The following is a 12,607-nucleotide window of genomic DNA, read 5'->3' on the forward strand; positions in this document are numbered from 1 at the left end:
TGCATGTGCCAGTATGTGCCCTCAGAGAGTGCATGTGGGAGAGTCAGACACAGGTCAAGCAGTGTGAAAGGTGGAAGGGCTGGGTCAGGGTCTCTCGCATGTGAAGTGCTCAGCAAGGGCTCATGCTTCGGGCAGGGACCACTATACACTCTGGAAGGTGAGAGGGCTGGAGAAGGCGCAGTAACCAGAGTCATACAGATAAAACCCAATGAGCATTGATAACTGAATACCGTATTTCAGATTACTCGCTTCCTACCCTCAACACCAAGGTTTTGCTGGAGTATTCCACCAGACGAGCTATCTGGGAGCATAGAAGGGATGGTTAGGCAGCCATTACAGCCCAAAACTTAATTTAAGCCTCTTAACTCAAATATGCATCCAAGGGAGGACTGTCAAACCTAGGTATACGCGGGTTGGATATATGCGAGATTTTCAGTAAAACCACATAACTTTGCAAACATTCAATCCAAATTTAACTCAAATCCATAGGGGCTGAAGTAAATCAATAAAACAACGTGGTTTTTGTAGAGTGCTTCATAGTGCACTTCTGTTTCTAAATGTGGGAAATAACTGCTGTTATTATTACTACCCAGTCTAATGGTAATTCATTTACTGTTCTCAGAAGGATGAGAGTGTGAACTGGGCTGCAGATGTCATGGATGAGCATCAGCTCGCTGAGCCATCTTGCTGGCGAACCTAAAATATGACCAGGACACCATAGAGTCTACCAAGCACTTTATGTTATTCTGAACTTTATACTCAGCTTTTAGAACTTGGTTTTTACTGTCCAATTTTAGTAGGTAAATGTTTTAAAACTCATCAAGAAGGAATCCTGGTATTGAATTGTATTACTCAGGCGAGGGGTTTAAGGAAAAAGTACGCAGTGTGACTTAATCATGACACTATGGAAAGGCAATTTGATGATGTGTATCCGAGTAATTTTATTTTGTGATTTTATCGTGTGTGATCTGTTTGTGACTTGTTTTATCCTGTGCTTTTGTGGTCTTTTCGACTGAATGAAGATTATTTGATTGATTGACCAGGACACCTCTAACCTGAGATATATGTTGTTGATATTTCGGTGGTTCTGCTACCTGCACTTCAGCAATTGAATTCTACAGCCTTCTCCCTATCTTAGGGACATATTATCAAGGTCCGGCGATAAATATCGCAAAGCACGCTTGCATATTTATCGCCAGCTATGTCTGGAATTTATCGCCCGGTTAGCGCGTTATCAACAACGCGCATCGCCGAGGCGATAGAAATTCCAGAGATAGTTGGGATATCGCTGTTTTCCATGGTGGAAAACGGCGATATCCTAGATGATAGGGGCCTGTGGTCTTAGCACCACAATCCATCCCCCATGTTAAGTATGCCTTAGTCAGGAATTTAACAGACACCCAGCAACCCCTATTTGTTGTCAGACTTTGTCCTTCTAAGACGAAATGCACAAGCTTTGCAACCTAGACAGTGGAAAAGTCAAGCATTTCACACTGTTTTTTCCAAATGGATTGTGTCTTTGGCCATTGCCAAGTCAGATATTTACAAGGACATTACAAGCATCCTCTCATCACAGTAATGAACATCAACTGTAAGAAGCCCCCACTACACAGCTAGCAACAGGCCCCACCCACAAAGTATAGGGGGCGCCTCCGTCTAACCTCCTGCCTCGCAACCTTCGAGGAGGACCTCAAGCTCCTCCTTTTTGACAGGCATCTTGGGTAATTCACCTTCAACCAGACTTTTGTACTCGCTCCACGGCGTTCTGACTTGAAGTTCTTCATTTGATCCACCATGTAAATCGATGCTGTAAATGTGTATTTCCTCTGCCCAATTGCTGTAGCTGTTTCTTGTGCTTACTCCTGCACACATCCACTGAAGTAATCGCTTGAGTTTAATTACTAGTAATGTAACCAGCTGTAACCCTTATATCCGGCTTGTTGTAAAATGTTCTCATGCTTTCGGGCCATATCCACGATGTATAAAATCGCAAAAATAAAATAAATATGTCAGGCTCATGCCCTCCAGTGAAGGATGGGTGGACAGATGTGCCTGGAGTGATGGAGTGCAGACACTGCTCTCTGCATCTGTCCTGAATTATGGTCTATTCAATAGGACACCCCAACAATAGAATATTCTGCTCCAGATCAGATGAATTCGATCCAGGATTATGTAGTTACTGAGGGGCATATTTATGAGACAATGTTGGAGCACGGAGCTGCGTCAACATTGGCAGCGCCGCGCTCTGATATTTTCAAAACGCAGGGATCCGCCTTATTCGCAAGCGCTAAATTTAGCTGCCTAGTGCGAACGCAGGCACTATAACAAAGTAAGTATGCAGTACCTAATGTGCAAGCAGGCGATATGTATGAAAGAGTGAGCTCTAGTAAATACTAGAAATGGAGGAGGGGAGAAGAAACTTCTCCTTGTCGGAAAAAGACCCTCACACACCCAGCCAGCTAGGTGTCATGCTTCATCATCGGGTCTGCTCCTTATCGGGGCGGCGCTGCAATCCCCGATCGGCACCCGAGATGGGGCCTTCCTGGCGGAGATCTTTTTTCCGGAAGCCGGTGGGTGAAGTGCGTGTGAGGGCCCTGAAATAGTGTAGGTGATAGTGGTGTGTAGGGAAAACTAAAATAGGGGAGGAGGTCCACTCAGGAATTTTTTTTTAATGAACGTGGCCCCAACCCTAATTAAAATTGATAAGACAAACCAACGCTACAACCAGTTATAAGGATGCCGGTTGAATGCGTCTGTCAAGTGGTCAACATGTTTCTTGCCCTTGAGTCAAAATTTGACGGCAATTCGTCAGGACCAGAGGAAACTACCTACACTTAAATGGTGGTGGTCTAAAGTATAATATACAAGTGACCACCCTTACAGCACCCAAAGAAAGTGTGGTACCTGTAATTCAAAACAACATATAGCCTGCAAAGTGAAACAGATTAACAATATTAGAAAATCAAGTCAATGTATTGTTCAATCGTATACGACAGGACATGCAGCATTTGGATGCAAACCTCATGCTATTTAAGATAGCTCGTGACATGCATAATAGTGTATCTGTCATACAGATATGAACAGAGAGTTAAAAACAACATGGAATAAATGCCGCAAGTAGAGCACACAAAAAAGGTTCACTCACCCATTAGGGTCATGGAAATGGTGTTTCAGATCCGGCTAGTGGAGACACTAAGGTGTAGTGTCCTAATAGTAAACGGGAAATGAAACGAAGAGAGACATAATTGATGCATGAGAGATGCACAAAGAGTCCAGGGCAATGGTGCCTGTAGTCGTGGAGGTCACACAGAAAATCGGTGTGTTGCACCACAGTACAAAGGTGCCTGCGTTGCAGGTAATGATTGTTTATTGCAGGAAGATGTCCCTTCCTGCACATAAACTATCCATCATAACGATTTGTTACTTCTATGTGTGCTGCAGAATGCAGCACACATAGAAGTAGCACATCATCAATATTTAATGATTGTTTATGTGAAGGAAGTGCCCCTTCCCACACATAAACAGTCATTAACGGCGTGTTGCTCCTTCTATGTGTGCTGCAGAAACAACGAGAAATGAAAAGTATTTCTCCTCGTTTCGCCATTCGAACGCCTGCTCTTCCATGGTGTTAGTTTTCTGCGCTGACTCAGATTTACACCTCCTTGTAAATCTGGGGCAGCGTCAAAAGCATTGGGTGTTGCGAAGGAACGCCCACAGCAACACCTATTGCCCACCCCTTTCACGCTAAGTAATGCGTGTAAAGGGGCGTTATTTACAAGGTGGCATTATGCCACAAAAAGGGGCTTAACGCCGCTTTGTAAATATGGAGAAGGGCATTTCGCCACGAGAACATCACTAAAAGTGACGTTCTGGTGGCGCTGTCCCCTTGTAAATATGCATCTGAGTTTTCAATGTGCTTTAGAGATGTACTAAAGTCCAAGGATTCACACATGTTGGGAGAAAGCAGAATAATGTAGTTTATAAAACAAATCTTTTGTTCATGCTTCAATTTACTACATATTTAATATAGGGCCTTGTCTGAATATGTGGGACTCCTTAGACTTTAATAAATATGTAAAGTATATTGGAAATTGGTAACTACATAAGCCTGGACCTAAGACAATGGATCTCTATGGAAGAGCGCCGTGGACCACATTCTACTGCTAACAGTGATCTGTTCTTCAGACAAGGATTCCTCTCAATGTGCACTTGTGTTGACCATCCTTTCGCTGCTTTCAAAGAGGCCCCTTGTGCCACTAGGTCAGATGTCCCTGGTCTGCTTCCTGCATCAAGAACTGAATTCTTGTCTGCCCATCCTTACCCTGCCACCTTATCCTCTCACTGCTTTCAAAGAGGCCCCTGGTACCACCAGGTCAGATGTGCACTGAGAGCTGCAAATTTCAGCCTCATTGGCGATCTAAATATCTATTTTGATCGTCCTTCGGATCCGGAAATTAGCAGCCTGATTGCAGATTTTGCTGCTTGTCAATTAAGACAGCTGGTAGTGGGTTCCACCCACACGGCTAAGCACTTACTTGACACAGTTTTTTCCAACATCCCCTCTCTTCCGGTCAAGACTCCCAGCCCTGTGTGCTGGTCTGATCACCATCTTATAGCCATCACCCTCCCTCTTGCGGAGGGAGTGACCAGAGCTGACCCTAGAGCTACCTTTAGACGCTGCTGGCACAAACTTAAGCTGGAAGATCTCCTTGCCTATTTGGCTTCTTGCCCTCCTATTCTTGATACTAATCCGGAGCAATCGTATAAAACAATCTGCGAGTGGATACTTCAGGCATTAGACACTCTTATTCCTGCCAAATGGTCCAAAGGTCGCAGCTCCAGTTCCAACCCTTGGTACAACGACTCTCTAGCTGCCCTGTGTACCACATGTAAACAGCTAGAACGAGCCTGGAGAAAAGACTATGACCTCACAGATAAAAAGCGGTACCGGGACGCAATCAAACGCTACCATAAAGCCATACATTTGGCCCGAGCTGCCTATCTCGCCAACGAGATAACATCCAGTAAAAACCCTATGAAATGTATTTTTAATATACTCAATGATTTCAAGAGGAGGAAGGATCCACCTACCTCGACTATTCCATCTGAACAGCAATGCGAGGATCTGGCCACCTTTTTTGTTCAAAAGGTAGAAGCTATCTATAAATCCTTCCCTAACTGCACCATGGACTTTGTGACCCCTTCAATACCTAAGCCTAACGCCATTTTGGCAGTAATACCCTCCATCTCCCAGGATGAGTTTCTCATCCTGAGCACTAAAGTCAAATCGGGCTCTCCTCATGATCCTATGAGGCCGGCCCAATTTAGAGACTGTCTACCCATACTTCTTACGCCTATATGGCAGACGATTAACTCCTCTTTCAGCATGGCAATGGTTCCTTCGGCTTGGAAGCAGGCAAAGGTGCTCTCCCTTCTGAAAAAACCTTCATTGGACCACATCAAGCCGGAAAATTTCCGACCTATTTCTCTTCTGCCCCGGGTCCCCAAAATTGCGGAGGCCCACGCCAATAAAGTCCTTTCGGACTTCCTGAACAATAACAAGATCTTAGACCACTCCCAGAATGGTTTCTGCCTGGTCCTAGTACCGAAACAGCGCTCTTAGCAGTGAGTGAACACCTGCGGACCATTCTGGATAAAGGTCAAACGGCGGCGCTCATATTGCTTGATCTGAGCGCTGCGTTTGACACGGTCTCCCATCAGATCCTCCTGCGCCGTCTAGAAGAAACAGGGGTAGGCGGCTTGGCACTGGAGTGGTTCCGGTCCTTTTTGTGCGACAGATCATTTCAGGTCCCTGCCCCTCCCTTCGCCTCTTACGGTCACTCCATCAAGCATGGGGTCCCCCAGGGTCTGGCGTTAAGCCCGGTTCTGTTCAATCTTTATGTCCAACCCTTGGCAGAAGTCGCACGAGACCATGGTTTGACCATGGTTTCCTATGCTGATGATACCCAGATGGTGGTAGCCCTCTCTGATGATCACTCTCGGGATGCTACTCAGTTCCGGAATGGTCTAGAGGCGGTCGCATGCTGGATGACTAAGAACTGTCTCCAGCTTAACGCCAATAAATCTGAGGTGCTGCTGGTGGGGGAAGGACAAGGGGCTTTGGAGTACGCAGTGGTGGCCTTCATCCCTGGGCAGTGCTCCAACCACTAAGTTGGTGGTAAAGAATCTAGGGTTCTGGCTCGACTCTACTCTGGGATTTCAAGATCATACCAAAACAATCACTGGCACCTGCTTTGGACTCCTATGGGGTCTGAGGCCAATATTAGGGTTTTTTGATTCAGCCACACGTCAACTAATAGTCCAGGCGACTATCTTATCGAGACTTGACTAAGCCAATTCCCTTCTGTTAGGTGCCAATAAGGCAGAAGTGAACCGCCTTCAACGAGTTCAGAACACAGCCGCGCGAGTCTTGCTCAGACTTCCGAGAACATGTTCCGCATCGGGCGCTTTACGCCGCCTTCACTGGTTACCCATCTCCAAGAGGATAGAATTTAAGACTTTGTGTTTAGCCTTTAAAATTTTTAAACTTTCTACGCCTGAGATCCTATCTAATCTGTTGGTCCCCTATGTCCCTACCTGCCAGTTACGCACTGCCAACAGATCCTGGCTACTGTTCCCCGAGTGAAACGCACCAGGGCAGGGGGCAGATCTTTCCGATTCTTGGCGGCTAAGTTGTGGAACTCCCTCCCTGTGAAGATTAGTCGTTTAGACTGTCTGTTATCCTTCCGTAAGGCCATTAAAACCCACTTATTTCCCACAGCCTAGCCTGGCTCTCCCTGGACACTGCTGTTAGCGCCGGGATGCCCCTTCGCTGGGGCAGCTGCACATTCTACAAATGACTATAACATAACATAACTGCTTTCAAAGAGCCCCCTGGTACCACTAGGTCAGATGTGCCTGGGCTTCTCCCTGCATCTACAGCTGGATTCTCGTCTGCCCATCCTTAACGTGCCACCTCATCCTCTCTCTACATTCACAAAGGCCCCTGGTGCCACTAGGTGATATGTGCCTAAGCTGCTCACTGCATCTAGAACTGAATTCTTGTCTGCCCATCCTTACCCTGCCACCTTATCCTCTCACTGCTTTCAAAGAGGCCCCTGGTGCCACTAGGTCAGATGTCCCTGGTCTGCTTCCTGCATCAAGAACTGAATTCTTGTCTGCCCATCCTTACCATGCCACCATATCCTCTCACTGCTTTCAAAGAGGCCCCTGGTTCCACTAGGTCAGATGTGCCTGGGCTGCTCCCTGCATCTACAGATGGATTCTTGTCTGCCCATCCTTACCGTGCCACCTCATCCTCTCTCTACATTTACAGAGGCCCCTGGTGCCACTAGGTGAGATGTGCCTGGGCTGCTCACTGCATCTAGAACTGAATTCTTGTCTGCCCATCCTTACCGTGCCACCTTATCCTCTCACTGCTTTCAAAGAGGCCCCTGGTGCCACTAGGTGAGATGTCCCTGGTCTGCTTCCTGCACCAAGAACTGAATTATTGTCTGCCCATCCTTACCCTGCCACCTTATCCTCTCACTGCTTTCAAAGAGGCCCCTGGTTCCACTAGGTCAGATGTGCCTGGGCTGCTCCCTGCATCTACAGATGGATTCTTGTCTGCCCATCCTTACCGTGCCACCTCATCCTCTCTCTACATTTACAGAGGCCCCTGGTGCCACTAGGTGAGATGTGCCTGGGCTGCTCACTGCATCTAGAACTGAATTCTTGTCTGCCCATCCTTACCGTGCCACCTTATCCTCTCACTGCTTTCAAAGAGGCCCCTGGTGCCACTAGGTGAGATGTCCCTGGTCTGCTTCCTGCGCCAAGAACTGAATTATTGTCTGCCCATCCTTACCCTGCCACCTTATCCTCTCACTGCTTTCAAAGAGGCCCCTGGTGCCACTAGGTCAGATGTGCCTGGGCTGCTCCCTGCATCTACAGCTGGATTCCTGTCTGCCCATCCTTACCGTGCCACCTCATCCTCTCTCTACATTCACAGAGGCCCCTGGTGCCACTAGGTGAGATGTGCCTGGGCTGCTCACTGCATCTAGAACTGAATTCTTGTCTGCCCATCCTTACCCTGCCACCTTATCCTCTCACTGCTTTCAAAGAGGCCCCTGGTTCCACTAGGTGAGATGTGCCTGGTCTGCTCACTGCATCTAGAACTGAATTCTTGTCTGCCCATCCTTACCGTGCCACCTTATCCTCTCACTGCTTTCAAAGAGGCCCCTGGTGCCACTAGGTCAGATGTCCCTGGTCTGCTTCCTGCATCAAGAACTGAATTTTTGTCTGGCCATCCTTACCCTGCCACCTTATCCTCTCACTGCTTTCAAAGAGGCCCCTGGTTCCACTAGGTCAGATGTGCCTGGGCTGCTCCCTGCATCTACAGCTGGATTCTTGTCTGCCCATCCTTACCGTGCCACCTCATCCTCTCTCTACATTCACAGAGGCCCTTGGTGCCACTAGGCCAGATGTCCCTGGTCTGCTTCCTGCATCAAGAACTGAATTTTTGTCTGCCCATCCTTATCCTGCCACCTTACCCTCTCACTGCTTTCAAAGAGGCCCCTGGTACCACTAGGTCAGATGGGCCTGGGCTGCTCCCTGCATCTACAGCTGGATTCTTGTCTGCCCATCCTTACCGTGCCACCTCATCCTCTCTCTACATTCACAGAGGCCCTTGGTGCCTCTAGGTCAGATGTGCCTGCTGTGCTCCCTGCATCTCGTGCTGAATGCTCCTCGTTCCACCTCATCCTCTCTCTCTCTTGCCCTCTAAGAGGCACTTGGTGTTGCAAGGCAGAGCTGCATGCATCAGCCCTTTCCTAGGGGCGCGGCGAGCAGGTGCAGTGGCACCGGGCCCCAGGGTGAGAAGGGCTCGCCACGCCCCAGTTATTGCTGAGTTTTCCCACTCACAACGGGCCGTGTGGTATTTCCCCTGTCTGCATCATTGCCCAGGGCGCCCTTGCTGCGCCAATGGCCTTTTAGAGTTATGAATGAGAGCCGGGTCTGGCAGCTCCATTATCGTGCATGACTTCCCACTTTCACACCAGAGGTGAAAGGTCAAGGCCAAAAGTACACATGCTGCGCTGGTAGTTTGGTCAGACGCATACCCACAATGTGCCCGCATCCGCCCTCTCACACCCGCCCCTCCTGCCAATGAGAACAGCAGCGAGAGGGATAAAACAACAGCAAACCTAGTTAGGAGGGACTTGAAAAATCAGCTTTTCCTGCATTCCAGGGATTCATATCTGGCCTGCCACATCTTTTGACAAAGTAGAATTTCCCTCCATCTGGGCAACACCTTCTGCCTCCTGTACTTTTCCTTTATGTTTGGTTTAAGACCTCATGGGTGTGTTACTACTTAATGTGGCTGAACGCCGCCTTGTAAATAAGGCCCCCTTTCAAACTACACTTAGTGTGAAAGGGGCACGCAATGGGTGTTGTGGTGAACGTTACGCCGTAACACCCATTGATTTTGATGCTGCCCCTATTTACAAGGGCAGCGAAAATAGGAGGCAGCGCCAAAACTAAGACCAGCGAAAACCTGGTCTTAGCACGGTGAAACGAGGAGAAATTATTAATATCTCCTCGTTTTTTGCTATTTCTATGTGTGAAGCATACATAGAATCAGCAAATCGCCATGAATGATTGAGTGTATACTGGAAGGCGCCCTTTCCTGCACATAAACAATAATGAAAAAAAATGACGATTTGCATCTTCTATGTGCGTTGCACAATGTAGCACACATGGGAGTTTAAAATCGGCATTCTGGAGTGTTTATGTGCAGGAAGGGACACCTTGTCCCTTCCTGCACTTACACAATAATTCCCCTCAACACAGGCACCTTTGCACTATGGGCAAGGGTGCCTGTGTTGGCACTAGGCAGCTGAATTTAGCACCAGTGCAGGGGGAAACGCAGGGGTGCGCCACATTCTTGTGAGTATGGCACATCTCTGCTTTTTCAGAATGGTGAAGCGCGGCGTTAGTAATTTTTGGTTAACGCCATGCTTCGCCATTCTGTTGTAAATATGCTCCTTAGTTCATCCGTTTGTTCTTCAGGCTTCAAATTATGTATTCTGGGTGATTTTGATGTTTGTACAAATGCCTCAGTTACACCAAAGAAAAACAAAATATTTGATTGGTTGAACGCTAGCTAGACCAGAGAAAAACCAAAAAATGATGGAAGGAATGCTTGATAGTAATGACCCAAGACCACCACCTGCAACCGAAGGCAACCATATGCAAATCAGCCTTGGTCCTGCTCCAGTAGAAAAGGACCAGCCCGAACTGCCAGGTCTGGGCGCTGCGGAATGGGAACAAAAACATTGCAGACTGGTTTTTGACATATTTGTACCTCCTCCGTTAGGTCCAGCTAGAGGTTTAAGGCACGGCCACGCAGAGAAATCAAGTGATAGTTGGAGTGCTTGAATTAACAGGTGCCAATTCGGATCCTGGAGAAACCGGGTACGAACCGTCGGTCGGAGCGTTTTCTCCGTCCGACTCGTACCCGGTAAAAACACCATACAAACTTGCAAGTACGATTCGTACGGAAACACCATTTCCGTACGAGCCGGAAAAAACACCGACCGACAGCAAAATCCATACGAATGTGATCCGGGACACCGCGGACGTGACGTCCGGACGGAGTTAGGCATGTTTTTACGTCCCAGCAAGTACGATTCGTACCGACAGCAGTCCGGACGGCAATATTTTTACGGCACCCAAAAAGTGCCGGAAAAGGTAAGTACGCCGCGATGCGAGCGGTACAGGGGGCCCGGTACGCGCCGTCCCCCCCCAGACCCCGTATGTACGTGCTGTACCCCCCCAGCCCCCCGTATGTACGCGCTGTCCCCCCACCCGTGTATGTACGGCGCGTACCCCCACCCGTGTATGTACGGCACGTACCCCCACCCCCGTAGGTAAGGCGTGTACCCCCACCCGTGTATGTACGGCACGTACCCCCACCCCCGTAGGTACGGCACGGACCCCCAGGTACCCCCACCCGTACATACACGGGTGGGGGTACGCACCATACATACACAGGTGGGGGTACGCGCCGTACATACACGGGTGGGGGTACGTGCCATACATACACGGGTGGGGGTACGCGCCGTACATACACGGGTGGGGGTACGCGCCGTACATACACGGGTGGGGGTACGCGCCGTACATACACGAGTGGGGGTACGCGCCGTACATACACGGGTGGGGGTACATGCCGTACATACACGGGTGGGGGTACGTGCCGTACATACACGGGTGGGGGTACGCGCCATACATACACGGGTGGGGGTACGTGCCGTACATACACGGGTGGGGGTACGCGCCGTACATACACGGGTGGGGGTACGTGCCGTACATACATGGGTGGGGGTACGTGCCGTACATACACGGGTGGGGGTACGCGCCATACATACACGGGTGGGGGGACGGCGCGTACATCTGCAGGGCTGGGGGGGACGGCGCATACATACGGAGGGCTGGGGGGACGGCGCGTACATACGGAGGGCTGGGGGGGACAGCGCGTACATACGGGGGACTGGGGGGGGTGTTCGGCGCGTACCGGGCACCTGTTTGGACCTCGCCATGGTTGCTATAGGGGTTCGCTCCGGACGGTCTTTTTACCATACGGTTGTACAATCGGACGGACGGTACGAATCGTACTTGCGCGCTCGGACTTCAGTTTTACGATTCGTACGGAAAATCGTCCGGGGACGTGTCGGACACTTTTCCCGACCCGAGGACATGTCGGGGAATTTTCCCAATGCGATTCGTATGTATTTTTTCCCATACGAATCGTACTTGCCAGTTTGTACGGTACTTGTACGATTCGTACAGAAAAAAATCCGGATACGATTCGTACGGGGAAAATTTCTCCAGGATCGGAATCGGCACCTAAGTGCTGGTAATTACTCTGATCACCTTCCAATCCATTGTCTTATTGCTCATCGTGCCACCTCAAATAGGAACCAGCCTCAGGCAAATCAGTCTTGATCCTGCTCCAAAAGCAACGATTCAGGCCGAACTGCCAGCCCAGCATTCATTCCTCAGAACAACCAGGGACCACTAACCTTCTTGAAGCATGTGCATCTTTGGGCATGCCACATTGCCGCAGAGATGAACTAATCTGTTAACCTTCTCATGCATGAGCGGCCACGGGCACGCTGCAGAGAGTAACTGAACCGCTAACCTTCTGGAACTGCACAGCCTCTGGCACGCTGCAGAGAGGAACTGAACCGCTAACCTTCTGAAGTATACACAGCCTTAGGCACACTGCAAGAGTAACTGAACCGCTAACCTTCTGAAGTATACACAGCCTTAGGCACGCTGCAGAGAGTAACTGAACCGCTAGCCTTCTGGAACTGTTCACAGCCTCAGGCATGCTGCAGAGGAACTGAACCGCTAACCCTCTGAAGCTGTGCACAGCCTCAGGCATGCTGCAGAGAGGAACTGAACCGCTCCCCTTCTGAAGTATACAGAGCCTTAGGCACGCTGCAGAGAGTAACTGAACCGCTAAACTTCTGGAACTGTTCACAGCCTCAGGCATGCTGCAGAGGAACTGAACCGCTAACCCTCTGAAGCTGTGCACAGCCTCAGGCAT

At 49.3% G+C, this 12,607-nt stretch overlaps 1 protein-coding gene across 2 annotated transcripts in view; it reads left to right on the forward strand.

Moving 5' to 3' along the window:
* Positions 1–12,607, forward strand: part of LOC146783278 (somatomedin-B and thrombospondin type-1 domain-containing protein-like) — a 404,714-nt gene that overhangs the window by 131,884 nt on the left and 260,223 nt on the right. The window lies entirely within an intron of this gene.

The sequence above is a fragment of the Triturus cristatus genome, chromosome 11 (assembly GCF_964204655.1).
Source record: "Triturus cristatus chromosome 11, aTriCri1.1, whole genome shotgun sequence".
Classification (NCBI taxonomy): Eukaryota; Metazoa; Chordata; class Amphibia; order Caudata; family Salamandridae; genus Triturus; species Triturus cristatus.